Raw genomic sequence first — 6,923 nt, 5'->3', positions numbered from 1 at the left:
CTGCAACCCATCCTGAACACCTCTCCAATCAAGCACTCTCACCATTCTCACCTCCTGCATCCCCCCTCTCCCCCCCACCTACAATTCAGATCAGCGAGGATGCGGTGCGCCAGGTCTTCCGGAAGCAGAAAAGGAAAAAAGCACCAGGCCCAGATTGTGTTACACCAGCCTGTCTGAAATCCTGTGCTGACCAGCTGGCCCCCATCTTCACACAGATCTTCAACAGATCGCTGGAGCTGTGCGAAGTCCCTTCATGCCTCAAACGTTCCACCATCATCCCCATCCCTAAGAAACCCAAAATTACAGGACTAAATGACTACAGGCCTGTGGCTCTAACGTCTGTAGTCATGAAGTCATTTGAAAAACTGGTGCTGGCCCACCTGAAGGACATCACTGGGCCCTTGCTGGATCCTCTTCAGTTTGCATACAGAGCAAACAGGTCTGTGGACGATGCAGTAAACATTGGACTGCATTATGTTCTGCAACACCTAGACAGACCGGGGACTTATGTGAGGATCCTGTTTGTGGACTTCAGCTCGGCCTTCAACACGATCATCCCAAACCTCCTCCTGCCCAAACTAAATCAGCTCTCCGTGCCCACCTCTGTCTGTCAGTGGATCAAGAGCTTCCTGACAGACAGGCAGCAGCTAGTGAGGCTAGGAAAATACACATCCAGCACCCGTACAATCAGCACCGGAGCTCCCCAGGGCTGCGTTCTCTCCCCGCTCCTCTTCTCCCTGTACACTAATGATTGCACGTCTAAGGACCCCTCTGTCAAGCTCCTGAAGTTTGCAGATGACACCACACTCATCGGCCTCATTCAGGACGGTGACGAGTCTGCTTACAGACAGGAGGTAAAAGAGCTGGCTGTCTGGTGCAGTCTCAACAACCTGGAGCTTAACACCCTCAAAACAGTGGAGATGATCGTGGACTTCAGGAGAAACCCCCCTGCACTCCCCCCACTCACCATCATGAACAGCACTGTGACTGCAGTGGAGTCATTCAGGTTCCTGGGAACCACCATCTCTCAGGACCTGAAGTGGGACATTCACATTGACTCCATCGTAAAAAAGGCCCAGCAGAGGTTGTACTTTCTCCGCCAGCTGAGGAAGTTTAACCTGCCACAGGAGCTGCTGAAACAGTTCTACTCCACCATCATTGAATCCATCCTCTGCACTTCAGTAACTGTCTGGTTCAGCTCAGCTTCTAAATCTGACCTCAGAAGACTACAGAGAGTAGTCCGGACTGCTGAGCGAATCATCGGTTCAACTCTCCCATCTATTCAAGAACTGTACTTATCCAGAGTGAGAAAAAGGGCTGTCAAAATCACTCTGGACCCCTCACATCCAGCACACTCCCTCTTTGAACTGTTGCCATCTGGTCGACGCTACAGAGCACTGAGCACTAGAACGACCAGACACAGGACCAGTTTCTTCCCTCAGGCAATCCATCTTATGAACAGCTGACAATAATGGCGAACACACTACACTTTATATTTATATACACACACACTTTATTTATCTAACACACATACTTAGTATACACTTAAATCTTGCACACAATATATATGTACATACATAACTTCACTTTGTAATATACCTGCCTACAATTGTCATTTGTATATTGTCATCCACTGTCTACATATTTGTATTTTTTATTCTTTTATTATGTGTTTTATGTTCTGTCGTTGTCATTCTGTTGTACTGCGGAGCTTCTGTCACGAAAACAAATTCCTCGTATGTGTAAACATACCTGGCAATAAAGCTCATTCTGATTCTGATTCTGATTCGGTTCATCAGCATTGTTAAAACACATGTATCATTCAGTGGGACTGTGTGTGTGCTTTAGACACTTACATTTCTGCTCTGTCCATGCAATAAATACGCAGCTTTTGACTGCTCAGGTAACGCTGTAAGTAATGCAGAGAGCCATTGAAAAACTACTTCCCTTTATATTACTGGCCACGAGTCCTAAGGAGAGATCACACATCAGCTGCGTCAGAAACGAACGAGCGCAATCCTGTGAGTCTCGGGTGGTAATAGTGAAGCGGGTGAAGGAGAGATAAGAGGCACGATTCACAAACACTGTTCAGGGCCTCCATTAATTCGTGCTTGTAGTAATTTAATGTGTATATATTTTAAAAGCATTGAATCGCTATAGAAATTGCGATTAATTTGATTCTTAGCGTTTTAAATGGATTACTGTCCGAGATCGGCGATTCACGATTCAAAAATCATGTTTCAAGATCGATGCAGTCGTAACACCCCTAATATTTATTCAATACACACAGACTGATATATTTCAAATGTTTATTTCTTTTAATTTTGATGTTTATAACTGTTGACACCTTGCTCGAGGAGGGCAAGACACAAAAGGTCATTGCAAAAGAGGCTGGCTGTTCACAGAAATCTGTGTCCAAGCACATTAATAGAGAGGCGAAGGGAAGGAAAATATGTAAAAGAAAAAAAGTGTACAGCAATGGGGATAACCACACCCTAGAGAGGATTGTGAAACAAAACCCATTCAAAAATGTGGGGAAGATAAAAAAAATAGTGGACTGCAGCTGGAGTCAGTGCTTCAAGAACCACTACACAAAGACATATGGAAGACATGGGTTTCAGCTGTCGGATTTCTTGTGTCAAGTCACTCTGGAACAACAAACAGCATCAGAAGCGATTCGCTTCGAAAAGGAGTGGACTGCTGCTGAGTAGTCCGAAGTTATGTCCTCTGATGAAAGTAAATTTTGCATTTCCTGAATGTCACGTCACTTTCAAAAGCAGCCCCTACCAAGTATTGAGTACATGTACAGTAAATGAACATAGTTTCCAGAAGGCCAACAATTCACACTTTTATTTTATTTTTTTATTGCTCTTATGAAGTATTCTAATTTGTTGCAATAGTGAATTGGTGAGTTTTTGTTAAATGTTAACCAAAATCATCACAATTACAAGAATTAAAGACTTAAACAACTTGACTCTGTGTGTATTAAATTTATTTAATACATGAGTTTCACAATTTGAGTTGAATTACTGAAATAAATGAACTTTTCCATAACATTGAAATTTATTGAGATGCACCTGTATTTGCGGTTGTACTGGTGAATCCAGATCACAGCAAATTCACCCAATCACCTTACAAGGGATATGTACAGTGTGATGTTTTGCAATTCACTAGCAGATGGATGTTATGGGAGCATTTTTAATTTCTGAATGAAAACGTCTCAGGTAACACATGTAACCATGGTTTCCTGAGAATAGGGAGACGATGTGTCCTCTAGGGAGCGCTATGGGAACGCTGTAAACATGGCCAGTGTCTGAAGCATGAATTAAATAACGACGATGAACTTGACATTGCCAGGTGGAAGCCTATGGCGTAAGCAAATGAGCAACTGCTGATATAAAAGGGCACCTGTAGAACAAATCATCCTCACTTTTTGTCTGAGGAGACACAAGCGTGATACCAAAGCATGGCACAGAGATGCAGCGTCTCATTCCCTATTCTCAGGGAACCATGGTTACATGCGTAACCTGAGACATTCCCTTTAGAAAGGGAACTCCACACTGCGTCCTCTAGAGCAGTGGTTCCCAACCCTGGGGTCGCGACCCCCACTAGGGGTCGCTAATAATTTTCGAGGGGTCGCCAGTCGCCAATCATTTTTTTTTTTTAAACAGCACGATAAATTAATTCTGATTAAAATAATTCTGAAAAAAAAATGTAAAAAAATTAAATATGACAAAAAAAAAAAATCCTTAACGCCGAGAATTTTGCAACATATCGCGAGAGTGGGAAGATACAGACGTAACTTCGAAAAAAAAACGAGGCAAAGAGAAAATATGGCAAAGCGGCGAGGAGAAGATAAAAATGAATGCGCTAAAAAGAAAACAAGGCCTTATTTAGACAGTTATCTTGAATTTGGTTTCATTGAAGCGATGGACAAGGTGAGAATTGAGTGTGTAATCTGTGGTGAGAGACTAGCGAATGAAAGCATGAAGCCCTGCAAACTAATGAGACATCAGAGCAACAGCACCAAACACCCACAGACGGTGGGTAAACCTACAGAATTTTTCCTGAGGAAAAAAGAACTTGTTATGTCAAATAGACCCCAGAACATAATAGATGTTTTTACAAGAGCTGGAAATGAAAATAGACAGGCAACGGTTGCATCCTTCGAGTGCGCTCTCTTAATTGCCCAATCAAAAAAGCCACACACCATCGGGGAAACTCTGCTCAAACCCGCATGTGTAAAAATGGCAGAAATAATGTGCGGGGCACAGGCAGCTTCAAAACTAAAAACTGTACCTCTGTCTAATAATACAATAAAGCACAGAATCGACAGAATGGCAAATGATGTTGAGAACACACTGATTGAAAAGTTAAAGATGCACCCATTTTCCATCCAACTTGACGAAACGTCTACTGTGGCGGATGAAGCAGTCCTCATTGCATATGTGCAGTACGTTGATGACTCCGAACTAAAGCAGGACATACTTTTGTCGACTAATTTGTCTACAACAACACGAGGAGAAGATATTTTCCACGCGATTGACACGTACTTCACAAAGAATCAGATTCCCTATAATAATTTAGTCGCATGCTGCACTGATGGAGCTGCTTCAATGATGGGAAAAAACAAGGGCTTCAATGCACGTTTGAAAGAAAAAGCACCCTACTGTCTTGTGTTTCACTGTATGATACACCGTCAAGCCTTGGCCAGCAAACACCTCTCTGATGAACTTAATGAAACAATGAAGACAGTTGTAAAGATCGTTAACTTTATAAAAGCCCGCCCGGTAAACCATGGAATCTTTGCGGAGCTGTGTGAAGATGAGGTGCATCAGACACTCCTCCTTCATACCGAAGTGCGCTGGCTATCAAGAGGCCAAGTGTTGGTTCGTTTTATTGAACTAAAAGAAAAAATAAAAGAGTTCCTGAAAATGAACAATCAGAAGCTGTTTGACGAAATGACAGATGCATTTCTCATCAGAACGTCATACTTGGCGGATATTTTCAGCCTCTATAATGAAACAAACAAGCGCATGCAGAGCGCGGATGCAAATGTGCTGGAATGCAAGGAAATTATTGACGCATTTGTGCATAAAGTGGACTTTAGGAGGAATAAGCTGATGAAACGAGACCTACACCATTTTCCATCACTTCTTAAACAGACCTGGGGAAATTTGCCTGAATCCTTGAGCAAGGAGTTCATACTTCACATGGAACGGCTACAGAAAGAGATGACGTCACGGTTTTCGGATGTTGATGAACATGTCGCTAAATGCGCATGGGTAATGGATCCGTTCACTGCGCAGGAGGAGGACGTGGAGTATTTACAAGCGGAGGACGAGCTCTTGGATATCAAGTCTAATTCTCTTCTGAGGAGATTCTTCAATGAACACGGGTACAAACGGTTCTGGCTGGTGAAAGGACCTAACGTCGCACCCAAGCTTGCGCACCATGCTACAACCAGACTCATCCTGCCATTCGCCACAACATACCTGTCCGAGACTGCTTTTAGTTCTCTGGTAACCATCAAAACGAAGGCACGCAACAAGCTGGATGTGCACCATGACTTTCGTATGGCTGTCACGAAAATCATGCCTAATATACAATCTCTAGCCCTGGATATGCAGGCCCAGACTTCACATTAAATAGTCACATTAAAACAATTAAATAAGGGCTTTAATTCAACCAGGAACAAGAGAAAAGGCATGAAAAAACATAACTTACAATATGTAAATATTTATTATGCAGTGGTTATTGTTGTGTTTTAATTGGTGAATGTTTTTAGTTTTTAGAATTCAAAACAAAAAATACATTAATTCTCTGAATAAGTGATATTCATGTTAGTAAATTTTAATTTGCTTCTGTTTGTTCATCAGTTAAAAAGCACAGGCTGAAAACAAAAGTCGGTCATTGTGAACCCTTGCATGTTGTTACACGTTTAAGGTAATAAGTGAAATGGATAGATTTGATATTTACGCTAACAGATTAAAATGTGCTGTTATTTGCTCAACGGGTTTAGGAAAATAAATGGAATCTGTTGTTGGAAAAACTCAGTAGTTGCAAGTTGCAGTTAATTGTTTGCATTCTGGTGTTATTAAAAACTTAAACAACTGACAGTCACATTAAGCTGATGTCTATACTGGTGTATTTGAATGGGGGGGGGGGGTCATGGGGGTCGTTAAGATTTTTCAGTGTTAAAACAGGGGTCTCTTGAAAAAAAGGTTGGGAACCACTGCTCTAGAGGGCACTATGAGAATGGTATACCAACATCACCATGCTGAGGGATAAGTGCTCAGGTAACTGTTTCCTCAAGTCAGGACTTGAGGAAGAGCATCCCTGCTAGTGAAACAGCTAAGCTTTATGGCAGGCTCAAGCTCCAATCATCATAGACTAACTCAACCGCCAGAGTCTGGAGCTCTTAAAGTGTAGCTCTCAGCATAACAACTCCCTAAACCGAGAGGAGACCTAGCTACACTCAATGACAGAGGCAGGTAGTGAGGCTCAAATTAAAAGAGCTTGCTACTCACATCACTGCCTGAGCTGGAAGTGGAGGCTTCAGCAAGATGACTCCCTGCTCAATCTGGGTAGGGGAGCTCTTAAGATTGGAGGTCTCAGCATAACGACTCTCTAGAACGAGAGGAGACCTGACTACACTCAGGAGCACCCTGCTCACCATAACCCTTCATGCTGAGAGGAGTGATGTAGAGGTCTTCACGGGTCCAAAAATTCGTGCCCGAACCCGACAGAGACCCGTAATGTACTACACCGAACCGACCCGGACCCGTCTAATATTTCAAAAGCTGGACCCGGACCCGTGTAGATCCGAGAAATGTCTACCCGGACCCGTATATTATTTGAAATCTAGACCCGAACCCGCCGGGAAGACACAGACCCGACTGGACCCGACGTTCACATATTCC

Source organism: Carassius gibelio, chromosome B16, assembly GCF_023724105.1.
Source record: "Carassius gibelio isolate Cgi1373 ecotype wild population from Czech Republic chromosome B16, carGib1.2-hapl.c, whole genome shotgun sequence".
NCBI lineage: Eukaryota > Metazoa > Chordata > Actinopteri > Cypriniformes > Cyprinidae > Carassius > Carassius gibelio.
This window is presented reverse-complemented; position numbering follows the sequence as displayed.